The sequence below is a fragment of the Elephas maximus genome, chromosome 2 (genome assembly GCF_024166365.1).
Source record: "Elephas maximus indicus isolate mEleMax1 chromosome 2, mEleMax1 primary haplotype, whole genome shotgun sequence".
NCBI classification, from domain to species: Eukaryota; Metazoa; Chordata; class Mammalia; order Proboscidea; family Elephantidae; genus Elephas; species Elephas maximus.
In genome coordinates, this window is record NC_064820.1 from 172,048,042 (window position 1) to 172,075,984 (window position 27,943).

At 37.6% G+C, this 27,943-nt stretch overlaps 1 protein-coding gene across 6 annotated transcripts in view; it reads left to right on the forward strand.

Moving 5' to 3' along the window:
• Window positions 1–27,943, forward strand: part of SGCD (sarcoglycan delta) — a 1,252,876-nt gene that overhangs the window by 70,609 nt on the left and 1,154,324 nt on the right. The window lies entirely within an intron of this gene.

Sequence of the window (27,943 nt, forward strand, 5' to 3'; positions counted from 1 at the left end):
TCTGGAGGAAGATTACATAATCTGGAACCATTACAATTTTTAGTACAATGTCTGACACTACACCAAATATTACTGACAAAAAGTCAAGGAAAAAAACTGACAGTAGAATGTATTCACAAAAAATTTCACAGGGATCCAGAAATTGTCATTATAAGACAAATCTTTAAAATGGCAATGATTAATATGTTCAAGAAAATCGAGGGACTGAATGGTAATAGGTAAAATGATGGATAATTTATCTAAAAAAAGAAAAAAAAAGTAAAATCTATAGAAAAGAATTAAGTGGCAATTGTATAACCAAGCAATGTTGTTGTTGTTGTTAGGTGCTGTTGAGTTGGTCCTGACTCACAGTGATCTTATAGGACAGAGTAGAACTGTCCCATAGAGTTTCTAAGGAGCGGCTGGTGGATTTGAACTGCCGACCTTTTGGTTAGCAGCCAAGCTCTTAACCACTGCACCAACCAAGGAATGCAATGTGCTAAATACTCAGTAAATGTGTTTGAGAGCAGATCAGACACACCACAAGGTAGGATCAATGAATTGGAAGACAGCTTAATAAAAACTATCTAAGTGAAGCATGGAGAGGACAAAAGAAGAAATAAAATAGGTAAAGGAGCATAACACATATGGAATATAATGTAAATGTGTAATATACAAGTAATTGGAGTCCCAGAAGAAACACACACACACACACACACACACACAGGTAGAATCAATATTCAAGGAAATAATGGCTAATAATTTTCCATCTTTAAGAAAAGACACCAACCCACAAATATCAGAAACTCTGTGAATAGCAAGTAACAGGAGAATGAAACTTAGGCACATCATAATAAAATTTCTGAGAACCAAAGTAAAAAAAAAAAAAACTAAAAGCAACCAGAGAAAAATAAGACATTACTTTCAAATTAGCAAGAATAATACCAACATCCAAGTCCCCAGCAAGAACAATGGAAGCCAGAAGATAATGGAATTACATATAAAAAGTAATGATAGAAAATAACTGCCAACCTAGAAATCTTTACTTGTAAAAAAGAAAGTGAGTTAAAGATAGTTTTCAGAGAAACAAAAATTTAAAGAATATATCACTGGCAAACCTACACTAAAAACTGTGTAGTAATAGAAGCTGTTTAAGGAGATGGAAGCACAGAGGTGCAGGAAGAAAAAAAAATGGCATGAGTAAATATATCATTAAATGTAGTTTACAAATTTATGGTAAAAATAACATGTTCTGGAGTAAAAAATGTATATATTTAAAATCAATAATGCAGTAGCAACAATAATACAAACACATTGTTACAGTAGTGTAAATGAATTAAAATGTTATATTCTAGCATTTCAGAGAAGTAAAAGTAGTAAAATTATATTTTTGACTGTGAACATAATTTAGGGTTAGTACTTATCACTTGAAAATTTCGTATATTTTAAGTAATTTGTGTGTCAAAGAAGATATCTCAGTGGTAATTTGAAATCTTTTGATCTAATAAACTTATCAAAACTGATAGGATGCAGATAAAGCAGTGTACAGAGGATAATTTATAGTCTTAAATTAATGTATTTATTGTTGTTGTTAGGTGCCGTCGATTCGGTTCTGACTCATAGTGACCCTGTGCACAACAGAACGAAACACTGCCCTGTCCTGAGCCATCCTTATAATCGTCGTTATGCTTGAGCTCATTGTTGCAGCCACTGTGTCAGTCCACCTCTTTGAGGGTCTTCCTCTTTTCCGCTGACCCTGTACTCTTCCAAGCATGATGTCCTTCTCCAGGGACTGATCCCTCCTGACAACATGTCCAAAGTATGTAAGACGCAGTCTCGCCATCCTTGCCTCTAAGGAGCATTCTGGCCACACTTCTTCCAAGACAGATTTGTTCGCTGTTTTGGCAGTCCATGGTATATTCAATATTCTTTGCCAACACCACAATTCAAAGGCGTCAACTCTTCGATCTTCCTTATTCATTGTCCAGCTTTCACATGCATATAATGTGACTGAAAATACCATGGCTTGGGTCAGGCACACCTTAGTCTTCAAGGTGACATCTTTGCTCTTCAACACTTTGAAGAGGTCCTCTGCAGCAGTCTTTTGCAATGAGTCTTTTGATTTCTTGACTGCTGCTTCCATGGCTGTTGATTGTGGATCCAAGTAAAATGAAATCCTTGACAACTTCAATCTTTTCTCTGCTTATCATGATGTTGCTCATTGGCCCAGTTGTGAGGATTTTTGTTTTCTTTATGTTGAGGTGCAATCCATACTGAAGGCTGTGGTCTTTGATCTTCATTATGAAGTGCTTCAAGTCCTCTTCACTCCCACGTGTCTGCCAGTTTGTCGTACTGTGGGGGCTTGTGTGTTGCTGTGATGCTAGAAGCTATGCCACTGGTATTCAGATACCAGCAGGGTCACCCATGGAGGACAGGTTTCAGCTGAGCTTCCAGGCTAAGACAGATTAGGAAGAAGGACCCGGCAGTCTACTTCTGAAAAGCATTAACCGGTGAAACCCTTATGAATAGCAGTGGAACGTTGTCTATAAATTCATGTATTAGAAAATACTAATACCTTAAAAATCAATAATCTAAGCTTTTATCTCAAGAAACTAGGAAATGAATAACAAATTAACCCCCCCCAAAGTAAACAATTGAATAATGAAAAGAGCTGAAATTTATTAAAGAGGAAACAAATGTTTGATAGGAAAAAATAAAGCCAACAGTGGTTCTTCACAGAGGTTAATAAACTTAATAGTAAGACTGATCAAAGAAAAAATAAGTTATCAATATCATGAATGAAAATGAAGGCATTACATTTCCTAGAAACTTTGGTAATAAAAGAATATTCTACCAATCAATTTGAAAGTGTGGATTGAATTTACAAATTCATTAATGAAACAGAACCTACCAAAACTTACAGCAGGTGAAATAGAAAATATGAATCTGTTATTAAATATCTTTCCACAAAGAAAACTCTAGACGTAGATGGTTTCACCGGTGATTTCTTTCAAACATTTGACATAGAAATAATGAATCTTCACAAAGTTTTTTAGATGAAAATCAAAGGGGGAGCCCTCCACTCCCGATCTGATGAGTCTCTGATACAAAGTCTATTAGAACTTTAACAAATTCAGGAACTGAGGCATTATATATACTATGTTATACGGTAATGCAAAAGGAATTTTAACCCTTACAATAATGATATCAATCTTTATTATAATAATGAGAACTATTTCTTTGTACATATTTCAAATATATAATCATAGGATTTAGGACTAATTTGTAATTTAGTCTGTCATCTTAAAGAAAAAAGGCCCATGTAATTGTTAATGGATTCCAGTAAATTTTTATAAGTTGACAGGAGAAAAGAGAGGTATACCTCAATTAGTTACCCCTATTTAAAGATTCTTTGATGATAAATGTGTAACCGTGGAAAGTGCATTAGCCTATGATGATATTCAGGAGACCCAGGTTCTAAGTTTGGCTCAAACGGCCTGTAACATCAAGCGAGTAATGTATTATCTCGGAGTCTTTGTTTCCTCACCTGTGCATTGAGGAGTTTGGACTAGAAAGTCTTTAAGACCCTTAATAAATCTGATGAAATATGTATTGTCTTTCTACTCTGTTTTCTTGAGAGAGATAAACCATCTTTGCAATGGCAAGAGTAGAGAGATTATTCTAGGCATCAAGCTGCCACAATTTTTAGCCACTCAAGAGAACTCAAAAAAGTCATCATTTCAGTGAGGCTGCTCATTTCTTTCCTGCAACCCTGCTGACAGGTAGGCCTGGAGAAACAATGTGAGTTTGCAAACTCTTAGTTTATTTACCTGGTTCTTCCAGAGCCAGTGGGGGAAAACGGGCAATGAGTTCTCTAGGTCACAATCTCTAGGTGTCTCCTTTTACTTAAACCTTTCTCTATACCTGTAAAGTCATTTTCCTCTGCACATACACCTCTATGCTCCACACAGCTCTTTCTCTTCTTGTCATGAGAATGTCACAGTGGTTGAGTTTCTTCATTTTTATTATGCCTTCATCTTCAAGTATCTTGCTGACAGATCTATGTTCTCACTGAGTAATTTTCATCCAATTCTACTGATTTAAGATATTTTTAATAAAGTGACACAAAGTGTTTCTAAACATGTCATGACCATGTGGTTATACATTTTCCTTTATGACCAGAGCTTCAAACTATAATTTTTTCTGTTCTGGTTAATGTTCCAGTTCACAAAGATTTTTCAAAATTTGGTTCTGTTCTGGTTTTGCTTCATTGACCGTGACTGTACCAGTCTGAACCTGTTCAAATCTGTTTTTTTTTTTTTTTATTCTCTGGTCTCAAATATATATTCTGCAAAGGGATAACCTGGGTCAGTTTCATCTGAAGAAATGTGGCTACCAAATTCATTCCTTGTATTGCAAATAATCTTGCATTTTTATATTAACTTGAATTTTATTCATCAGAAGATTTTGTAATTAGTTTTGAAAGTAGCAATAGTAAACTATTTCTTTCTACACATGATTAATAATTAAAAGTGACAGTGATGTTCAGTTTTAATCACTGTCTCAAAACTTTTCAGTACAAAGAAAAACACAGTGTAAAATATATAATTTTTTAAAAAACTCTGTTTTTTTAAACTGGAATTCACTGCAACACTGAGTCACTTGAAAAACAGTATCGTTTTGGGGCGGGAGGGAAAACACTAACTAGATAGTAGATAAGTGTAACTTCGGTAAAGGGTAAGACAGTACATAATACTGGGGAAGTCAGGATAACATGACCAGGGCAAAAATCACAGAAGCTTCTCAGACAAACCCAAATGTCCTGAGAGACAGAGCTGCTGGGCAGAGACTGGGGACCATGGTCTAGGGAGACATCTAGCTCAACTGTCGTAACATGGTCTGTAAAGAAATTTTTCTACATCCGACTGTGGTAAATAGCACCTGGGGTCTTAAAAGCCTGCAAGCGGCCATCTAAGATATATCTACTGGTCCCATCCCGGCTGGAACAAAGAAGAATGAAGAAGACCAAAGATACAAGGGAAGGACTAGTCCAAAGGACTAATGGACCACAACTACTATAACCTCCACCAGACTAAGGAGCACACAACTAGATGGTGCCCAGTTACCACCACCGACTGCTCTGGCAGGGATCACAAAATTCACATTCACAAAAAAAGAAAAAAAAAAAAAAGACCAGGCTTGCTGACAGAGACTGCAGCAACCCGAAAGTATCACCCCAGACACCCTTTTAACACAGTACTGAAGTCAGTCCTGAGATTCACCATTCAGCCAAAGATTAGACAGGGCCGACAGTAACTCATGAGGAACATGCTTCATAGTCCAGTGCACGCACAGGAGACTAATGGGCGCGCCAGCCCAAAAGCAAAGATGAGAAGGCAGGACGGAACAGGAAAGCTGGATGAATGGAAACAGGGAACTTGGGGCGGAGAAGGGAAGACTGTTGATATGTCTTGGAGTTGGCAACCAATGTCACAAAACTAATTTGCTCTGTAAGCTTTCACCTAAAGCATACACACACACAAAGTATTGTGCTAAAAACACTCCTAACATACTGTGTAAATATTAAAGTGAGGATTTAAAATACTTTTTTAGTAGGAAATTTTCAACTTAATACTGTAAAATACACAGAAAAACTTAATTTTGATGTAGGTGACATTTCACTAGTAACAATGGTTACTTAAAATTGATGAGTTTATTTATGGAATACTAGAAATACAGAATGTGCTATCATACCTAATATATCAATACATAAGTACAGTATAGTAAAATATTTAGTTCTTTAATATTCACCCCAATTCTAAGCTGAGAATTGCCATAACATTACATAAAATAAACATTTTATTACAAATATAGATTTAATTCATATGCAGTTACACAGTTCATTAAGAAAACATCATTGCAATAAACCACAGTTACATCTAATTATAAAAGAATGCCCTCTAATATTTTTTCATATAAGCTCTCCTTGTTTTCTCGCAAGATGAATTTCAAACCTGAGAAGGCTCTGTCAACACTGACCTGAGTAGCTGGTGCACCCAGAACTACCATAGCAATTTCATATAACCAGGGATATTATGAATGGTTTTCTCCCCCAAATTCAAAAACACTTTTTTCTCTCAACTCTTTGTATGCCATCAAAGCTTGTTAATATAGAGTCACTGATAACAGTACAGTTGTTTGATCTCAATTTTTTTTCTTTCATTTTGAGAAATTATCCCATCTCATCAACATCATCATTTGAAACAAGGGTATTTCCTGAATTGCTTTCTTTTGTTACGCTTTCAGTATTGCTCCTTTTCAGATTTTCTATCCTTTCCCAAATGCCTTATACATGTAATATGGCCTTCACCTTAAGTTCAGAACTAATTAGAATTTGATAACAAGGATCTAGATAAGCCGCTCTTATTATGCTATCATTTTAATGATCACTTTTTCCCTGACATCAAATTTTTCAATTTGTTTCCAAATGTATTATCGAGCGTTCTTAATTTCAGCTGGACTGGGCAGTGTTTTGTTCCATTGTACACCGGGTCGCTGTGAATCAGAATGGACTAGATGGCACCTAACAAAAACCATTTTAGCTTAGTTTCCACCCACAGACCAAAAACATCACTTGTGGTTAATTTTTCACTTTGCAATCTTACTGTAACTTTCTTTCAAAGTTTTAAAATTTCCAAAATTAATTTGTGATATTCCCATTTGTCATTAGAATAGTAATATTTCATGTTATTCTCAGCAAATACATCACAGAAATTTTTGCATCTTTGTAAAGTTTCTAACATAGTACATAAACTGTTCCATCTTTTTGGGCAGTCCAGTACAGGTTTCCTGAAATTATTTCCTGAAAATTTGGTAGACAGTGTGAGAATACCAAGTATTCGAATGAGTTTACAACATTCCCCTAAAAATTCTTCCAGTTCTGCATCTTTTATTGCATCTTTCATAACTAATTGATGTGTGTGAAGCACACTTTACACCAGTTTTTTTCTTATAAACCTTGTCACTTTCACCATACTCTGTGAGGGTTAATGTCTGCAAGTTAGAGTGCCGTAAGTCAGAGTCCTGAAAATTGTTATTTTGCCCTGATACTTGTGATTTGGTTTCATTACAATTCTGAGAAAATAAGCAAATTTAGTCATATTAGGGCCATTATCCATGGTTACAGAATAAATCTGTTGTAAATCCATGTTGTACTTCTCTAAAATTTGGTACACAGTGCTTTTTTATGTACAGACCTGTGTGTCTTTTAATTCTTTCATTCCCAGTGTCAACTACTTTCTAGAACTGACCAACTCAACCTACTGGAAACATCCACTTTCAAAGAGAATATTCATGTTTCTAGATAACTACCAACTTGGGAGCTCAATTTTAAGGACAAGTGAGGTATCATTTCTCTAGCATTCTCTTGAGTTGATTGAAAATTTTTGACCAGTGGAAGCAATAATTGGACTTAAAGTTTTACAGGATCCTGAATATTTAGCTAACTCAAAAGAATAACCATTAAAAGTAACCAACTCACCACATGCATTGACAATTTTTTATCTAATTTCACCTTAAGGCATTCTGGAGCAGCAAGCTCAGCTAATGATTTTTGTGGCTTATTCAGAACACTTGGTTCAATCTTCTTTATCTTCTTGCTTTGCACTGCAGTTGTATTCCTCCATATGGGGACACTTCGGGTCCCTCTCTAAATTGGCTGCATGGTTTCCAACCGTATCTGTGTTGCAAATTTGACATGTGCTGTTATTTTCAGGACAAATTCTTGACATGTATTTTCTCTGAGTCATCCCATCCTGGAATTCAGGAATAAGAAATAATATTAACATTAGAGCATATTTTATAGTCACTTTTTTATATATTACATTATGGAGTCCCTGGTGGCGTAGTGGTTAAGCGTTAAGCCTACTAACAAAAAGGTCAGTAGTTCAAATCCACCTTGGAAATTCTATGGGGCAGTTCTCCTCTGTCCTATATGGTCGCTGTGAGTCGGAATCGACTGGATGGCAGTGGGTTTGGTTTTTTTTTGTTTTTTATACTACATTATAGAGCTCTAGTGGCACAGTGGTTAAAAGTTCAGGATGCTAACCAAAACCCTGACAGTTTGAATCCACCAGCCTCTCCTTGGAAGCCCTGCGGGACAGCTCTCTTCAGTCCTATAGGGTTGCTATGAGTCAGAATAGACGCGATGGTATTACATTACTGTAAAAACAAGCCTTAGACTTTGATAACATAAACAGAATAGAATGCATAAATACATTTGTAGAAATGAATTAGAGCTACCAGTACGTATTAAAATGCTTCTAGCCACGTGTCATCAGTACACTGGAAAAACTGAAATAACTTTGATTTTACATTCACGGGGTTTGCCAATTTCTTCCATTCTAAGTTCCACTTTACGACATTCTCGTACATTTATCCAGCACCTTTTGAAGAAAAGTCTCACTTCATAGTGATGCCATCAAGCCATTTTCAGTGAAATAACTGTGTATTGCAATTGAATCATTAATTTTCTTCCCGCTAGCTACTGATGTTTGTTAAAATTTTGATTTGTGAGATAAATATCAGATTTAAACATACAAGCACAATGTTTGATAGTACATTTAAGTCAAGATTGAGTACAAGAATGGAATCATCAAAAAAGTATATGCTATTTTCCATTTCTTGAATTTAATTATCACACTTTAAAATGTGAATAATATATATTTAAAATGTTTGCACTCACAAATTTCAGTTCACGTGAAAATCTGTTTAGAACTCAATGGTGTTTAACCAGCTCTTTCCAGATTTCTGACTACAAGTGTTCTCAATTGCTGAGCAAACTCACATCTTTGGTAGGCACAGCTCGCGTTAATGTGAGAGAGGTCAAGCATGGAGCAGAAGTAGTGAACTCTGACTGGCCTGTGACTTGTCTCACGTAACAGCAGTCATCACCTACACTGTGGCCGTGCAGCTTCGCTTGCCTAAGCAATGAACCGTGTGTCCTTAACAGCCATGTGTCAGAGAAGCACTTGGCATACGTGGGTGCCAGATGCAAATAATGTAAATGGTCCAGTGGTCTTGCTTACAGCTTAAAAATGATTACTGAACCAAAAAATAGTGGAGCAAAAATTAAGTTTTCAATTTTGGTTCACGTTCAGGAAAACATTTTTTTTTTGATTCAGGTTTCGGTTTCGCTTGGTGAAAATTTCCTTTTTTTGTTTTTTTTCAGTTTCAGTTTTCAATTCTGTTCTGGTTTGAAGCCCTGCTTATAACCTCTAACTAAAGTGGTTTGATAGATTATTTGACCTAATGCCTTTTTCGACATGAGTACACCATATTTAACTTTCAGTTAGTACCACTGATGACACTATTTCTGTGGAAGAATTTGCATGAATTTTAATATCAGTCTTTTGAAACAAAATTAATTGTGCATTGTAACCATTTTTACCAGGTTACATGAGGACCTGTTTCATAATTGGAGTACACATTACTAAGTTACCCTCCTTTGGCAAATTTTCTTTTATAATGATACATGCTAGCAGCACTGTTTTAATCAATGATCTCAGCCTTTTTCTGTGGGAGGTGATAGACATGGGGATGCCAAAAACAGCTGTTTAAGGAATACTTTCAGAGGAGTGCATTTAAAGCAGAGGAAATGAGAAGAGTAACATTCTGGCTGTGTCCTGTGTCTGTGTCCTGTAACCCTCTCTGGGGATTTCTAGAGGAAAACAGACTACAGGTTCACCATGGCTTATAAAGCATTGATGCATATAAAGTGACCTGTAGAGGAAACCTAGGGCAGAAATTCATGAAAATATTTAAATATTAGTTTGTTTCTTTCTAGGTGCTTTTCTGAGTGATTCTTAGATGTAGTTTCTTTACCTGCTATAATTGAGATATTTCTATCTTTCTTATATTCATTTGATAGACAAACCATCATTGTTGTTTAAACGGCATTATTATCCAAAGGACAAAAGCATCTCTCTTTTTACAGATATCTGTGTGCCTTTTTAATGCATTAAATATCAGCTGTATGTGATTCACGTATTTGTTCAATGTGCATTTTTTTTTAATTCCTGTCCTATAGGGTCGCTATGAGTCGGAATTGACTCGATGGCAACGGGCTTGGGCTTGGACTAGGATTAAAATTGATATCTGAACATTTATCTTATTAATGTAGAGGTTCATTTGATCCCAATAATAATCATGCAAAAATATCATAAATTTTGCCAGGATATACATGGGTTTTTGGGGATACATGGGTTTGTGTCTTTTTAAATCAGTGTAGCTTGGAGCCAGGGCTTTGAACCGGTTCAGGATGGCTCAGTAATTGCCAGCATAAATGAGGGCAGCATACGTGTTGCATAGCAACCACATCTTTTGCTTATGTGTTATTGACTTGAGTAGGAAAGAAACACCGGTGTCTGCTTAAAATTGGCAGCTGAACTGTACTGTTTTGAATGTGTGTCACACTCCACAGTCCTGCCAGTAACCAGTCTCTTACATCAGGTTGCTGAAACTTTCATTATTCATGTAGGAGATCGGATTATTGGTAGAACTGTGGAGAGTCATACATTCAGAGTGGCATGGCTGGCTGCCATCTTTGAGTGGGGCACTGCTGTTTATTTCCTAAACCAAAACCAGCTGTTGTCGAGTTGATTCCAACTCTTAGCGACCCTATAGGATTGAGTAGAACTGCCCCATAGGGTTTCCAAGGAGGTCCTGGTGGATTCAAACTGCCACCCTTTTGGTTAGCAGCTGAAACACTTAACCACTATGCCACCAGGGTTTCCATTTATTTCAGACTTGGGTCAGAATCCCTAGGCAACAGATTTGGTTGCTATGCAACACGTATGCTGCCCTTATTTACGTCACCAATTTCTGAGCCATTCCGAACTGGTTCAAAGCCCAGCCTGGAATTCATTAGCCCTTCCAATTTCCATATTCAGATCTTTGCTGAGCTCAGGGAAGTTCTCCCTGCTTAGTAATTATTGTTCCTGATTGAGGAAGAGAGTGACACAGGAAGAGAATTTCCTTGGTTCTTGATGGTTTACTAATTCTTGGCTTCCAGTCTTTCTTATAGGCTTGATAGAATTTTCTGCCGGGATTCATGAGTTTACTTCTTTATTAATAACACATTCTACCTATTTCCTATGTACTTAAGTTAGTTTGGTTGAATTTTTGTTGCTTGTAACCAAACAATCTTTAAGATACTTATCTTCACAACTGGCTAAGTGCGTATACATAGAAAACGAGAATGGAAACATGTCTTAGGGGAAAAAAAAAAACACATGAACAAAGCATCATACTTCTTTGCTGTCCAAATTGTATACTTGAGCATCTACAATTTAGGTATGTTCATTGTATGTATTTTAGCATTTTCTGCACTGGATTAATCTTTAAACCAAGGCTGTTAGTTAGTCTTGCATTTAAATCATTCTGTTTAGAAGTTGGAGCATTTTTTGGCAATGAATTAAGATGGACTTTAGTCATATTTTGGAACCAAACTACTCTCCTTTCTCCTGGATTTTTAGAGTTAGAAAGGGGACAGAGAGTAGATATAAGCCAACATGCTGGCCCTTTGAAGTCCAGCCTCATCTTTTCCTCGTAGATATTTTCTGTCTGAGGAATCAACTTCATTTGGGTGGATTGGCATCTTTTGCCATAGGGGAAGTATGTCCATGGGGTGAAAAGTAGTTTCAGCTCTGACAACTTCTTCTAAACTTTTATCCTTAGGGGAAAAAAATCACAAAATTCATGTTTCCTTAAGAGTTACTACTTTAGTGTGCCACAGCAATGAAAAAAGCCAGAAATGGTCCCTTCCTCTAGCTACTCTGTTCTACCATTTGCCCAGGAAGAAGATGGGAGGGAAATAATCACCTGTCAGTTTGTGTCTGTCATTGTCCAGTCAGGAAAACAGAAACTGCTCTATGTATTTCAGCAGAAGGAGTTTAATGATACAGGGAATTTATTTCGTGGGTAATGGAAAAACTGAAAGAGCAACCGGGGGCATGAGGCCCCCAGAGATTAATTGAAAGCTTGGACAGACAACAGGCAGAGAGGATATTATCGATGCCAGAGTCACCAAGCAGGAGCAAGAACCATGGGCAGGGTGGCCCTGGCAGGAGTTGGGACTATGGAGAGAGGGGCTCTGGAGCAAGAGCTGGATCCGTGAAGGAGATGCTGCCTCAGCCTGAGAGACATTACACAAGGCAGAGTAAGAGGGAAAAAAATACTTCTCCCTTTCTTCCACACTCCAGTGTGTCTTATTGGATAAGCCTACTCAGAAAGAGCCTTGGGAAATGTATATCCCTGAGATACAGAGTGGAGCAGGGAAGGGCCTGGAATGGATCTGAGAACAAACAGGTAAAATCTGCCAGACAGTTCATGTAATTGTAGAAATCTCAGTCATTTCTGAGTGTTCTTATTTGTACTTTCTCAAGCTCAAATCCAGGGGGTAGATTTTAGCTTGGTCAATAGTTTTGAACAGGTGGTGGTATTACTATTCTAGGAATCATGAAGAATATGTGAAAGCATTTTTTTGTTCTCACAGTAATGGGGGTGAGTGCTGCTGTGGTTTAGAGGATAGGAGACAGAGATACTTAATACGCTACAAGAAATGGGTTGCCCTGCAAAAACAAAGGACTCCAAAGTGCCAATACTGTCCCGCTGAGAGAAACAGCACTTTTATGTGACAGAGTCATCTGAAATGGAAAGGGCTGGCTCAAAAAGCAATAAGTGCAGGGTCATTGATAGATTTCACATATAGGCTGGACAACACTTGGTAGGTAGATTGTAGAAGGGATGCAGAACTCGGTGAGGAGAGAGGGTAGGATTGGGATTTGACTTGATCTCTACAGTCTCTTCTATCCTTAAGGTTTTGTAATATTTTTGGAATTATAAAAATAGACGGTATTTGTTTGTGCCACTGTATTCAGAGCCAACTCCTGTTCAGTGTTGTGTGTCAGGCAATGTGTTCAGTTAATACACATGCTACCTCTTTTATTCATTACAACAAAGAGTTGGGGGAGATAATACTATTATCCACACTTTTCAAATAAGGAAACTGAAGCTCAGAGGGGCAAAATAACTTGCCCAAGTTATCCTGCTAGAAAGTGACAGTGGAGGGACTTGAACCCAAATCTGTTTGATACTTAAACCCACATCATTAGCCACTATGCTCTGTGACTTCCCCATTTCAGATCCTCCATCCCTCTCTTCCCTCTAGGTTTTGACTCTTCCCCTTGGGAGCTGTATTATGCATCATAATAGTGTCTTCTGCCTGTGCCTCTCCTGCAGCAAGACTGCTGGTGCTCAGGGCTCGACTCTTCCAGGAGGCTGTCCCACCTAGACTGTGTAGTGCAGCTCTCATAGGAGCTCTAGAATGCTAATTTCCTGACACATGACCCTGCTGTTTCTCTGCTGCCTTGGAGTTTATTCATCACTCACCCTGAATGTACCTTACCATTCATGGCTGAGTGTCCTCTGGGCTGATCAGTAGCAGAGCAGACATTTTCGAAAAGTCCCAGTCTTGGCTGTGCTTTTACTTACCAGAATTTCACCATAGAAATAGAGTAAATGGAAAATCATACTCCCAGAATTCCTATACCTTCACTAACTCACACAAATATTTCTACAACACCAACTATGTCCTAGGCAAGCCTGTGAACACAGATACGGCCCCCAGCTCTCATGGAGTTTACTGCATACTACTCATATGTGCCTGTTGAAACACATATGTAGCTAGTGCAACCGAAGAACTGAATTAATTTTATTTAATTCACTTAAAACTAAATACCACAGATGGTTAGTGGCTACTGTATTGGAAACAGTACAGGTTTAGAAGGAAAAAAAAAATTATGATAAAAGATATGTGAACATTTAACATTTGTAGAGTGTCTACAGTAGATGTCAAGGGTTAGAAAGATGAATAAAAACAAACAAAAAATCCAAAACAGTTGTAGTGGAGCCAGTGCAACTCATGGTGACCCCATGTGCTTCAGAGTAGAACTGTGCTCCACAGGATTTTCAATGGCTGTATTTTTTTTTTTTTTAGAAGTAGATTGCCAGGCCTTTATTCTGTGACACCTTTGGGTAGACTAGAACCTCTAACCTTGTAGTTAGCAGCCGACTGACCATGTTAACCATGGGTACCACCCAGGGATTTCCCTTTGTGCCCCAAACTGTGGCTAATATGCTTGAATATTTGGGTTAGCCAGTAGGTTGACTGTTTAAAAATTAAAGCAAACCCAAAATGCCAAACTGGCAATGAATTGTGTTGCTTATGTTAGAACTATGATATACTGCTTGAGATAAGTCCGTAAATTCCGTAAAATACTCCCTCTGAGCTTCCTTAGGTTAGTTTGCCAAGCATAGACCATAAAAATATTTCTTGGTCATATCAAGTATTTTTGTTCAAAGAAAAGTTTCCATTGTTTTATGATCCAAAGCATTTGGTGTATTCTTATGGGAAGCTGCTGCTTGTCTTATTTATTTGCTTGTTTGCTTATCACGGAGGAAGTTGTTTCAGAACCTTTGGGATACAACGTGCCACTCCAAAAAGGCCCTTTACATGAGAGAGGACCGTTTCCTTTTCTTCCTGTTAGACTTGTCCTGGGTCTGGGATGGGAGAGGATCACAGGCTGCAATGTTACGTAATTAGGAAAGGGAGCTGCATTTATTATCAGAGAAATTACTATCGGGAGTGAGAAGAAGTTGGCACTTTGGATGTATATTACGTGAAATTGCTCCGTCAGCAATCTGCATAAAAAAAATCAGCTTTGAATGAAATGTGCCTGCCTGTAGTCCTTGAGCCCCCTTGAGGAGTTCTGAGGGCTCTATCCTGACTTTATAATTTCATCTTCCTGACTTGTTTACAGCTAGGCCACATACCCCATAGGTCTCATTGTTTCCATTCAGAATGAGAACTAACAGTTGGCATCTTGACTTCACGATTTATTCTTTTTTTTTTGCCTTGTCTTTGGCGTTAAAAAAATCTTCATTTATTTCCAAATCCTGTTATTTCTGATCATTGAAAAACAATACCCACCAGAATGCTATTTTAGAAGGTGCTTGTGTAGCATAAGCAGGTGCTGGACAGTAAATCAATGTTGTTGCATTTTGTTCTCATTAAAATTTTGCACCCACTCCTAACAGTCGGGTGGGAGAGAAGGAGTTGGGATGCGAAGCAAACAGAGCAGCCAGGACTCCCTGTCATTGTGAAGAATGTGCAGTCTTCGCACGGTGGCCGCACACTAACTTCTCTGTCCCATACTTTCTTCCTGTTCAGGGAGATTGGATGGTTCAGAGAAAACTGTCACATCTGTGGGAAATAGATCAAAACTGAAGCCATCTACTTGAAAAGGAAAGACATCTTAGAAGTTATCAGTTATCAATGGGTTATCATCTTGGTTTTAGTAGAATAACTCTTAAGCAGGTGAAACCTTTCATAAAATCCTAACTTTTAAAGCAATAATGATGATGATAGTAGAATTTTATAGTGTGCTTTCTAATGTAGTCATTCACACAAGAAACTGGAAGGTAGGAATAATGTATATGCTAAAGTCACACGGTTACTAAGAGAAAGATCTGGGTCCTTGATGACGTTATTGAGCTACCTGCACCAGCCCTGATACGCTCTACTTGTGGACTTCTTGATATACTATTTCATTAAATGTTTTTATTGCATAAGCTACTGTCAGTCAGGTGTCTTATGTGAGCTGAACACAACATAATAAAGATATTTTATGATAACTCAGCTACCCAGCTGGGGACACAAAGGTGATATATGTGATCATCTACAACATATGATCGGCCAATTGCTTTCAAGCCTCTGAGTTGTTTCTGAGAGCCAGCCTGGCCTCTAGAAGACCCAGGCACAATGCTGGAGCTGGGAGTGCATGGAGTCTGCTCTCCTCGAGGACCTCACAGCCTAGCTCTGGAGATGAGGTGATGCATACTGGGATTAAAATGGTTGCACTGGGAAAATAAGAGAGAAAACATGTTGATAATGAGTTTTAGATTGATGAATGCGGGAGAAAGGAAAAGAATGAGGAGAGAAGGAATAGAGAGATGAAGACCAGGAGAAGAAAAGTGAAGAGAGAAGGAGGAGGGTGGAGGAAAGGACCCAACATCTCTAATAGGGATAAGCATTTTGTGAAGAATAAACATGAGGTTCAGAAAATGAATGAAAATCTTGGGCCTCGAATGAATATCATATATGCTGTAGGGTCACTATGAGTTGGAATTGAGTTGATGGCAGTGGGTTTTGGTTATAGGTATGCCAACAGATACGGTTACTTCATAAAAGCGTTACCTTGAGTACCTGAAGATGTTATAGATGAAACCATAACTTTATAATAGTCATCTGATGGAAGATGTTCTGGAATGTGTGATCCTAGCAAGTCAATGACCTTTGGGCCTCAGTTATCTGTTAGGTAAAATGGAAGCATCCAGTAAAACCACCCTTATTTTTTTTTCAGTGCTAAAATTCTCCTCTCCTCCAGTCAAGTTTACCCAAATGTTTTTCTTCCTGTGGCTTAAAGGCTGGCCGTTTATTGCTGTAACAATAATTCATCCAAGGTTATTACTTTAATTATGTGTAATTAACAAAGAACACAGATCCTTTGATGTTTTTATTTTCACTAGCAATAACAGAGTTATTAATTTAAGATTATACAATCTCCAGTAAAATAAGCTGTTGTATTACGAGGATGTAAAATGGTATAGCTACTGTGGAAAACAGTTTGGCGGTTCCTCAAAAAGTTAAACATAGAATTACCATATGACCCAGCAATTCCATCCCTAGATATACACCCAAAGTCATGGTAAGGAGGGATGCGAACAGGTACATGTACGTCAGTATTCATTGCAGCACTATTCACAATCACCCAAAAGTTGGTGACAACCCAAGTGTCCCTCAACAGATGAGTAGATAACCAAATGTGGTATGCGTATGTGTGTGTATATATGTATATATATATATATTTGTGGTGTATATATATTTTATTTGTTTTTGTTAGCCATCGAGTCTATTTCGACTCATAGTGACACTACAGGACAGAGTAGAACTGCCCCGTATGGGGTTCCAAGGAGCAGCTGGTGGATTTGTGGATTCGAACTGCTGACCTTTTTTTCTTGGTTAGCAGCTGAGCTCTTAACCCCCGCACCACCAGGGCTCCTATATACCTGTACAGTGGAATCTTATTCAGCCATAGAGAAATGAAGTTCTGATGTATGCTTGCAAGATGGATGAACCTTGAATATATTATGCTGAGTGAAATGAACCAGACAGAAAAGGACAAATATTGTATGATTCCACTTATGGGAAATATCTAGGACAGGAAAATTCATAGAGACATAAAGTAGATAAAGGTTACCTGGGACAGGGGGGTGGGGAGTTATTCCTTAATGGGTAAAGAGTTTCTGTTTGGGGTGATGGAAATAACGTTTAAAAAGAATAGTGGTGATGGTTGTACAACATGTAAGTGTGCTTAATGCCACCGAATTGTATACCTAAAATGGCAAATTTTATCTTATATATTTTAGCACAATAAAATTGAAAATATGAGGCATTATAAATTTTAATCTTGTTGCTTTAAACTAACTACATCATGTATTTTTCTTTTCTTCTATTTTGGGGGGTCAGATGGTTTTCCTCACGTTTCATTTATTTCCAGTACAGGAGCCAACACACCTTTTAATAATTTGGGTTATTTCTTCCTCTCTTAAAAGAAAACAGAAGCTTTGCAAGGTATTTTAGAAGGTTGTATATGTTATTTTATTGTTGTTTTTCTCCTTCTTCCAAATGTCAAACGTGCTTTTTAGGGTAGCTTGAAGAGCTACAGTTGCAGTTTTATTTATATGTGTTTTTTTTTTTTCAAAATATCATAGATGTCTTCATTTGACCATTTGCATCATCTTTGTTAGTTGCCTTTCATACAGTGATCATTATACTGCCTAAGTTAGCTAAAGATAAAATGAAGAACCAAGTGTTGATAAAATCCAGCAAAAATGTTTTGTGGACACACAGTTACCCGGTGAAAAGTAGATATCTGAAAACTTTTGCAGGGAAGAGTAGATAAAAAGATTTGGCTAAAAAATATCCATTATGTGATTTTGTGGGGCAGGGAGATTTTTTCTCTGAGTAATTCTCTTTTAATGTCTGCTTTTTACTGATAAACTCCATTCAGGGCTAGATTTCAAGTCCCAAGGAACTATCAGTAAATCGTTATGCTTTCCAAAAAAATGCTCTTTTCTGCTTGTCACTTAAACTGATGCTGGATGTAATAATCAGATGTAAAAGTGTGATGTAAGATGTCTGATCCATAGAACCAAAAACTGTGCTGAGTGAAGACACGCTGAGGTCTTAAAATTCCCGTCCAATTCCATGCATGGAGAATGACAAACACTTAAAAGGCATTTGTTGGAAAAACCTGGATTCTTATGAAGAAACATGTTCCTTAGAGAATAAATTTGGCCAAGAAAGAAGTACCAATTCATGATCTATTATTTGGCACACTGCTTTAAGCCAATGTCAGCCCGACCTCACCATGGTAATTTCTTATTGAAGACATTCAGCTTGGAGATGAGCATCCTTAGACCCTGAAAAGCCAAATAAACTACATACATTTCTGCTCTGAAGTGATCATGAGTTCTTTGTTTCCTCAAAAAAAATTATGTCACCAAAAACATAGGTGTGCAGCTGAATTCTGCCTTCAGCGTGTCGATAGAAATATAGTGAATTAGAAGAACAGGCTACGTGAAACAGACGAAGTCTGCCTCAGCACAGTAGACCAGTGGTTCTCAAGGTATCGTCTTTGGGCCGCCTAATCAGAGCTCTCTAGGACACTGATTACAAATAAAGTCTCCCAGGTCCCACTGCAGACTGTTTAATAGTTGGGGACACACACAAGAACCTGCCCTTTTAACTAGCTTCCTTGATAATTTCAAAACCACATAAAACTAGACAACTGTCACTGTCAAGTATCATTACCTTGGTTTTAGTTGGGCAGCCATCCTGGGAACTGACTTGGCATCACCACAGTTGTGCTTTGTGAAAGAAAGCAGTGCTTTAAATGGGACACCTGTCATGTTTGTTTTAGAGTCTTAGTTCCTGTGTCTTCAGTCTGCAGGTCGTTCTGTGTTTAGTTGTAAAGCCAACTGTCTGATGATACCGTGAAAAAGAAAACAAAGAAAGGAAGAAAAGGAAGGAAGAAGGAACACATGAAAATGGTTGCTTTGTCATTGTATCTAATAAGCAAAACAATGGCTTGATCACAGTGAACGTAGAGGGGAGGTGGGAGAGATGGCTAGACAAGCGTGGTGGGGAGGTAGCAGATATGGGGCATTATGTGTCAAACTTAGAAGTTTTTATTTTATTCAGTAGGTGATGGTGAGCCACTGAAGGGGAGCAACGGAGTGAGATGATCAAAGCTCGTCGTTAAAAAAGAAAAAAAAGGGAGGCAATCTATTAAGTGGTCTACAGTAGAAAGAGCAACATGTTTGAAACTTCAGGAGACTTTTGTTTGCATGCTCGAAAAGACAAGACTGTGCAGGCATGAATTCAGCTGAGGGCAAATGACTAGCTAGAGGATAAAAACAGAGCACCGCTGATCAGAAAAACATTGTGTGAGCAGGTCCTAATCTAAGCTCTAAATTTCATCTCTTCCCATCACACTTTCATGTCACAGTGGGAGGACAGCACTTTTCTTCTAGATATTTTTTGTGTTGTTGAGGTGGCATATGGCGTGAAATTCTTCTGAAGGCTTACATTGTTTGACTCTGTAACCTCAAAGCACTTACTGGTGATTTGATAGTTGTCTGGGGAGACTGCACTGGGATCCTGCCCTGGCTAGAGTTTTGCTTTGATTACAGAGCAGTCCACTTGTCTGGTAGGAATCCCTGGGTGGTGCCAATGGTTATGTGCTCTGCCAGTAGCCGAACCCACCCAGAGATGTCTCAGAAGATAGGCCTGGCCATCTGCTTCTGGAAGATCACAGCCTTGAAACCCTATGGAGCAATGCTATTCTACACACATTGGGTTACCATGGAGCTGGAATAGATTCAATGGCAACTAACAACAACTTGTCTGCTAGCCTCTTACTGCGTTCCTTTGGACATGGGTTACAATATATCTTTTTTAGATGCCACCATCAAAAGAGGTGCCTACCTTTTTGAAATCAGAGTCCTCCATAAAACAAAATCTCTTTATTCTTTTGTTAGGGGGTCAAAGGATCATTCATTCATTCTTTTAGTCAGTCATCCAGCAAACACTGAGTGCCCAAACATCCACTATCCAAGACGTTGGAACTATGAAATGAGGATAACCCCAGTGCCGTCGAGTCGATTTCAACTCATAGTGACCCTATAGGACACAGTAGAGCTGCCGCATAGAGTTTCCAAGGAGCGCCTGGCAGGTTTGAACTGCCGACCCTTTGGTTAGCAGCCGTAAAAAGCACTTAAACCACTACACCACCAGGGCTTCCTGAAATGAGGATATTCACTATCAAATGTAGAGGGACAGGCATCTACATAGCTAATTATTGGTTCTCAGAGCTCTTAGGATAGAATCAAAGATCCTTCATCTGGTCTATAGGGCTCCACACCTTCTAGCTCTTACCTAGATTCTAGCCATCTTGCACTACTCTACTGATGTTAGACATGCCAGTTACCCTGGTCTCGTTTCTGCATCATCCTGCATATGTCTGGATATTCCTTCCATCAGAGTTTTCCCATCTGCTCCCTTAGCTTCTGGGAATGTTGTCTTGTCTCCCACTTGTCTGGTCAGCTTCCACTCATCCTTTAGCAGTCACCTGGAATTGTCACTTCATCAAAGATGCCTTCTTTGTCCTCTGAGACTAGGTTTTCACCTCTTGCTATATATTTTCATAACCAAAACCAAAACCTATTGCTGCTCCGTCAATTCAGACTCATAGTGACCCTGTAGGACAGAGTAGAGCTGCCCCATAGGGTTTCCAACGCACGCCTGGTGGATTCGAACTGCTGACCTTTTGGTTAGCAGCCGTAGCTCCCTGTATTTTCCCCTTACAGCACTTACCAGAAGTATAATTGATTGAATTCAAATATGTTGCATAATATCTATTTCCCAGTCTAGATTCTCAGCTTCATGGGTGTAAGGGGAGTAGCTGAGTCATTCCCTGCTGTACCCTTAACAAAGGCCAGAAATAGCACTCAATAAACATTTTTTTTTTTTTTTTGGTAATTGAATGAAGAAATATAAGTCTTAAGTGTACTAACTGGTATACACGGGAACATGGAAGAGGTATGCCTAACTCAATTTGGAAGAATCAGTAAATCCCTGATACAATGCTTTAAACCTGTTATCTATTTACAACACAAAATAATGTCTTCTATCTCTTCAAGATCCTCAATCCTTAACCACAAACTAAACCCCTCTTGACTACTAAAATGGTAAATGTTATGAAGACATTTTATATTTTAGAAAGAATTTTAACAAAAGTCAAAATAAAATGGTTTTGAACATAAATCTTAATTATAAGAAAATTAAAATAACCAACATGTTTCCAGGCAATGGAGAATTTCCTGGAGAATAAGCAAAACAATAATTATTTCTCTTGGTTGATCAATTTATATATAAATCCGGTCTGATAGTGAGTAAATATTCTACTACCTGATTTAATAACTTTAAAACATTTCCTAAATAATATTAATATTGTATTAGTGCTGTAAGTTATTTCTGTCACTTATTTATTTCAAATGTGTTTGTGCTATTGTCTACCACATTCTAACCAGATTATATGTTTTAGGTTTCTATATTATCTTATCCTGTAAATTGATAATGAGCTTTGTCATTTTTGTTCCTGACTGGCTTGCCTGTTTGTTACACATCCTTTAAGGCGGTTCACTGAGAAAATTATAATCCATTTCTATGAAATTGAAATTAATTATATACTCTCGACATAAAGTTAGACTCTAAAGGACCTACTTAGAGTATTAGTTAGACAATCCAGAAAAGCATATACATGATATATAATAAAAACATATTGATTTGAACCATTGGTCCAAATTATCACAGACATGTCTGTTATTAACAAATATTGACAGTAAAGTTTAAGGACTGCAAAGCAAAAAGAGACAAGCCAAATGTCTACTGGAGTGGCACACTGTAGAACATTTACTGGTGGTTGTATGTACAAGCAAATTGAGTAGATATTATTTTGAAGTGAGAAAATTTAGGGTTCAATGCACTGAGCAAATTTACTGAGTATTTCCTTTATGAAAGCCAGTGCACTAGGCTTGATTAGAAATGGTAATAAAAAAGTAGAAAACTTGGTCTCTTGAGAATTTGAAGTTTGTCTAGGAAGACAGAAACACATATAACCTAACAACTGAAGAATTCTTACAATGTGATATATCAACAAATAGAAAGAAACTAATTAATCACTGAGCAGATAGTGAGTAAATGGGCTACCTGAATTTGTGAGAATCACTGGAGGAGACCTTCACAGAGAGATGAATTTGAAGGAAAATGTTGAAAGTATAAGAGCGTAAGGATTTGTAGGAACAAGGCAGGGCTGTGACCTACTTGAACTTACTTCTAACAGAATGAGTAAGTCATATAGAGGTCCCAATAAGCATATAATTTAGCTGATAAAGTCACTGTGGAAAAATAAAAAGGAATGATGTGGGTTGTTGAACAAATGGCAGATGTAAAAGTAGCTTGAATAGTAAAAATTGCTAATTTCTAAGATGGTATGAGAAAAAAAAATTTTTTTTTTATGAGACTATTATGCATTAAAAAAGTGAGTCCCTTATTAACCTGATGCCAGAACTGAACTGCAGCACAACTCTTTTTACTTTTATATATTGCTTTCTGGTCCTTTAGGACATTATGTATATATTTACATTGTTGCAATCATAAGGTATATACCATTTTATATTTGCATTTCTTATGTAACTGTACATCATAAACATTTTTTGTATTTCCATATAGTTACCATAATTTTAACAACAGTATAAAATTCCATCATGTTGATCTATTGCAGTTTACTAAATCATTGCCTTATTGTTGCAAATTTATATTGCTTCCTGGTTTTATTTTATTTTTAGTAAAGCTGCAATAAATACTGCTATATGTATGCTATTTTTTGCTTCTGTTCAATTATTTTTAGAGTGCATATTCACAAAAATTAATTTATTGGATCTCAGGGTTAGAATGTTGGTATAGTTCTTGCCGCATTGCCATTTTGATATTAGAAGTATTCTGCCAATTTCGCTCTGCTTCCAGCAATGCATACAGGAGCTGGTTTCCTCATACCTGTGCCAACGGTAGCTTTCATCATTAGAAATGGTTTTATTAGTTTTATAGGCTTAAAATGATACTTTACGACGGCTTTAACTAGGGTTTCCCTCTTCCTTGTGATAATGATCATTTTCTTAATTTGTTTACTTACTGTTTGTATTTCCATTTGTATAAATAATGCAATCCTATTATTAGGCTTTTTAGCTAATAAATTTTTTTTTTCTTTCCCAAATAACAAGGATTATTAAAAGACGAGAAATTTTATGTAGGACCAAGAGGGGAAATATTAGCTCAAGAGTAAAATAAAACTTTTTTGTTCATCACATATGAAGCCAGAGCTGAACTTAATGGAAAAATTGATAAGTGTGCTGCCGCCATGTATCTGGTTGAAATGGTGGGTAGTGGATCCCTTTACCTGGACCCTGTTCACCCTCCTGGCTCTTGAAGTACCTCAGCAGAAGGAATATTAACATTATTTTTATAGTAAGATATACATGTACCTGAAAAAATAGTCTACGGCCTATGTTCTAATCATAGGTTGGATTAAAGCAAAGAATGTTTGAAAGAGAGATACAATAAGGAAAAATTTTCTAAAGAATCAGGCATGCAGAGTATATATTTCCTTATTCAACTGATACCTTGGAAAGACAACAAGTTGATTGCTGGGAAGGTATCATGGGTTGAATTGTGGCTCCCTAAAATCTCTGTCAATTTAGCTAGGCTATGATTCCCAATATTGTGTGATCCTTCACGATTTTGTCATCTGATGTAGTTTTCCTGTGTGTTGTAAATCCTATCTCTGTGATGTTGATGAGGTGGGATTAGCAGCAGTTATGTTGATGAGGCAGGACTCAATCTATAAGATTAAGTTGTGTCTTAAATCAATTTCTTTTGAGATGTAAAAGAGAGAAGTGAGCAGAGAGACAGGGAGGCCTCATACCACCAAGAAACAAGAGCCAGAAGAATAGCACATCCTTTGGACCCAGGGTTCCTGGGCTGAGGAACTCCTCAACTGAGGAAGATTGAGGATAAGGACCTTCCCTCAGAACTGACAGAGAAAGTCTTCCCCTGGAGCTGGCTCCCTGAATTTAGACTTCTAGCCTCCTTGACTGTAAAAGAATAAAATTCTGTTTGTTGAAGCCATCCACTTGTGGTATTTCTGTTATAGCAGCACTAGATACCCAAGATAGTAGGGTACAAAAATGAAGCACACTATGATTTTATGATTTAGCCCAGGAGAAAACTTGCAATGTAGCAGGGATGATAAGATATATATACAAATAGTAATAAGATATGGGATTATGAGAAAATTCTCTAGAGAACAAACAAGTTTTATTTACATATAAAAGAGCAAGGCAATTACTTTTGGGGAGTAGGAAGACAAGCAGGGGTCATCTTAAAGTAATGACAGGATTCCTATAGGCAGTATTCAGGGTTGGGGAAGAGGGTATCCCAAGAAGAAAAAACAGCAAGAGGCAGGTCACAGTAGCAGGTGTGAGGAGGCAAGAGTGAAGGATTGGACAGAGGTCAGGTTTGGCTGGACATCTCACAGATGAGAGGGACAAGGCTGGAACAGGTGTAGGAGGATAGAGGGTTGTTGGCCTAAGAGGCATGGCTTAAGGATTTAGTCTCCTTGCCTTGGGAGTGGAGGCCTTTGAGGGGGAGAGTGCCAGGGTTAAAGCTATCTTTATACCACTTCCAGCATATGTTCTTAGTTGTGAATTTAGGAGCAGTGAGTTTTCCTTTTGCAGCTTCCATCCATACACAGTTTTTCAAGAATGTTTTGTAAAGTGTTTGTAGGCATGAGAAAGAATAACACAGTATGGTGGAAAGAGAACAGCCCTGAGCATCATGAAATTAGAGTGTATTCCCAGCATACTGGCTTATTTGGGGTAAATAACCCCATCTTTCTGGGGCTCAGCTTCACTACATGTAAAAGGAAGAGAATGGGCCAGATTATTTCCACAGTTCCTTCTAGCTGGAACATTTGGAAATTCTGACTGCTCTTTGAGATACCTTAAAGACCGTTTTTTATAAAATGCGTATTCCCAGTGAGCCTGAAATTCTACCTTAAAAGCTTCATTTCATTGTATTTCTGCTTTTAAATCTTCAATCGTTCTCTCCCCAAATGAAAATAACCCAGGAGAAATATGTCAAGTCAGTTGACCATTGTTGAGTTTTGCAGAATTTAACTATACTAACTGCTTTCTCACTTGACAGATGAATATGTGATGTGCCATGAGAATAATAGCTATTGACGGGAGAAGGGGGAATAACAACAACAACAAAATACTTGCATAGCACTTGATTTTAAAATATATTAAATCATTTAGTTCTTAAAACAACCCTACAAAATTGGTGCTATTATAATCCCCATTTCACAGGTGATTAGACTGAGGCATAGAATTTCTTCTTTAAAAGCACACACCTCATTTGTGGTAGAGGCAGTAGGAACCTAGGAAGACTGACTCCCAGAGCCCGCATATTCAACCACAGCATGATACTTTTCCTCTCTGGAGAAAAACTTCTGTAGCACTGGATTCTGTCTATGGAAAGAAAGCACAACGATCTCAGTCTCCACAGGAAGTAGAGGGTTTTGAAAGGGAAGATACAAATATGCCAGTGACACTTTGTGATCTCAACATTTTGCTCAGGAATGTCATTATCAGCAGTGTAATTGTAACTGATCCAAGCAATATAAGCATTTTCCTTTCCTGAACTGTATTTGAAAGCATAGAATTATAGTCATACAACTGTGGGGTGCGTAAGTTTCAGTTAGAGGGATTTGCAGGTGGATACATTTGGTTGTTATTTTGAGCACTGATTATATTACAAGACCAGCATGTCCCAGCACAGCGGCTGTGAGAATGCACCACACCAGTTGGGTTTTCCAGTGCCTGGGCTGTGTGTTTAGGGACCCATGCTCTTTATACATTTCCCAGCACTGCTCTTTGAAAAGCGAGCTTTAATCAAAGTCCTAGTCTTTTGCCAGTTCCCTTTGAGAAACACTTTGCCTATAGGATTGTAGAATACCTTATAGATGTTACTTAGCTTTTTTGTTTGTTTGGCTCTTTGGCAGACAGGCAGTATTAAAAAGAAAGGTCTTGTCTTCAATACATAAAGGTGATTTGGTGATCAACTAAAATAGTGTATGTGGATGTGCTTTGTGGCCTATAAACTACCATATAGATAAAAAGGTTATATAGACCTTAGCATTTATACTCCAAGTGCCTATGACCTGAAAGTTTCCACGTTGAAAGGCAGCAGGTAAAGTGGTCAAGATCACAGCTTATCAGACCAGGGCTTCGGTTACTGGTTTCATTCTCAACATTCTGTGTATCATAGATAAAATGGAATTAACATCCATCCTGACCCCACAAAACCAAAACATCCAAACCCACTCTGTCCGATTGAATCTGACTCATAGTGACCCTATAGGACAGAGTAGAACTGCTTCATAGGGATTCCAAGGCTGTAAATCTTTACATCTTACTCTGGAGGAGCAGCTGGTGGGTTCCAACCACTGACCTTTTGGTTAACAGCTGAGTGCTTAATCCCCGAGTCACCTATGCTCCTCACTAGCCCCACAGAGATGCTGTAAGGATTAAATGGAAGAGTGCGTGTAAATTACTGAGCCTAGTCCCCAGTAAGTACTTGATGAATCTTAGCTTTTAATGATAGTGGTAATGATAATAATGAAAAAATCATTCTAAAGCAAAATCCAGAAAAAGGCATGCAATAATTTTAAGTAAATTACTTCACCCAAACTCAGAACCTCCTAAAACTATCACTTTCAATCAGAGAAGAAAAAACTACAAGATACATTTTAAGGAAGAGTGTACCCAGAGTTTTTAAAAGCTTCTTCTCTTTGACCCAGTTATTCCACATCTGGGAATCCATTCTAAATTAATTATCAAGGATTAAGGCAAATACTATACAGGAATAGTCAAGAAAGAGTTATTTTTAACTGAGAGAATTAGAAAGCTTAGCTATCTTGTCATAGGCGAGTGTTTTAAGATATTACAGCACAACTTTGATATGATATGATATTTATTTCATAGAATATAAAAAATTATGCTTTAGTAGAATATACTGACAAAGGGCAATATTTATTGTTTAATATTTCAGAGAAAAAACATGATATACTACGATGACGGAGCCCTGGTGGCACAGTGGTTAAGAGCCTGACAGCTAACCAAAATTTTGGCAGCTCGAATCCACTAGCTGGTCCTTGGAAACCCTAAGGGGCAGTTCTACTGTGACCTGTAGGGTCGCTATGAATCAGAATCCACTCGATGGCAGTAGGTTTTTTTTTTTTTTTTTAACTATGATGTCAGTACTATTGATTATATTAATGTTAGTTAAATATGTAAAGTAAATATGCATAGTATGTTTATTTAGCTAATAATAATATGATTATATAATGTAAATAATATAATAGAGATATATAATACACATAATGATAATACCTTTGCTTTTCAACACATTAAAAGTGTTGAAAAGCAAAGATGTCACCTTGAAGACTAAGGTACACCTGACCTAAGCCATGGTATTTCAGTCGCATCATATGCATGTGAAAGCTGGGCAATGAATAAGGAAGACTGAAGGAGAATTGACGCCTTTGAATTGTGGTGTTGGCGAAGAATATTGAATATACCATGGACTGCCAAAAGAACAAAC